We start from the raw sequence: 1,124 nt of genomic DNA, 5'->3' as shown, positions 1-1,124 counted from the left end.
GATGACTGCCCTTGTACTGTTCACCATGTAAGAATTTATTCACTATGTAAGAATTCGTTCACCATGTAAGAACTTGTTCGTTATGCTTCAGAAGATTGGAGACTGACGAGAATTAGGCTTGAGATGGATTAATGATTGTACATTGAGCGTTGACCCCCCTATACTGAATTTTATTGTTGTTAACAACCATTTGATCAATAAATATGAGAGATGCCCTCTCAAAAAAAAAAAAAAAAAACTCACATCAAGACTGATTTCTAAACCATACCCGCCACTCTGCATCTTTGGGCTCAAAGTATCGGTTCTTGTCCTCACTATCTGTTCTGGCATCTTTGCACACTGGATAGCACACGCATGGACCAGCTTATCACCTAATGTTCCATTGGCCCACCAGCAGATTGGGACGGCTGGGCCTTTCTCTGTGGCCTTTCTTCAAGAACTTCAAGGAACCGAGACATGTCATCCTCACCATAAATTGCAAACTTCACATCTCTGCCAGCAAGTCCAGTGGACATATTCTTTGTACTTAGGTGATTTTTCTGCAGGGAGTGTCTCTCAGAAGGCATGCACACCATGCTTAGCCAGTTCATTCGACTTGCACTCCATAAACTCAGATATATGTGCCCCCAAGTCAGTACAGGCTGGTTGAGAATAGGCTGCAGGGTGTGTAGCTCTGCAGTCAAAATGGGTAGCAGGAGGACAGGTTTGAAAAATGTGAAGGCCCGTATCATCATATGCAGCAATAAGCAGCCCTACACCATATGGTTTCCAGCCACATTGTTGCACTGGTATCTGGGTCTTGCTTGCAATTAGAGATACAAGACAAGACACAGGGAGAGGGCATCCAAAGCAAATCTGGACTCCAAAGACTCCAGGCGCATAATATTACACAACAGGCTAACAGGGAAGTCAGTCCTGCAATTGAGATACCACTGTGGCTGTCAACATGGAGAATTTATTTCTGGAGAACAATAAGCTCTTCAAAGCCACCATTACCACACGTGTTTCCGATTTCAGATCAACCGTAGCTGAACTTTGTCTGAAAACTTGCACTGCATACTCAGTTTCGTGAAAGCTGCCTAAAGGCTCTCCACAGTGAAATCTATGTCATACTGGTTTCCAAA

At 43.7% G+C, this 1,124-nt stretch overlaps 1 pseudogene; it reads right to left on the bottom strand.

The window, feature by feature from the left end:
* Window positions 1-371: 371 nt before the first annotated feature.
* LOC108388982 (proteasome subunit alpha type-1 pseudogene) lies at window positions 372-1,124 on the bottom strand (annotated as a pseudogene).

This window comes from Manis javanica, chromosome 15, assembly GCF_040802235.1.
Source record: "Manis javanica isolate MJ-LG chromosome 15, MJ_LKY, whole genome shotgun sequence".
Lineage (NCBI taxonomy): Eukaryota > Metazoa > Chordata > Mammalia > Pholidota > Manidae > Manis > Manis javanica.
Note: the sequence above shows the minus strand (reverse complement) of the source record. Positions and strands in the feature narration are given on the sequence as shown.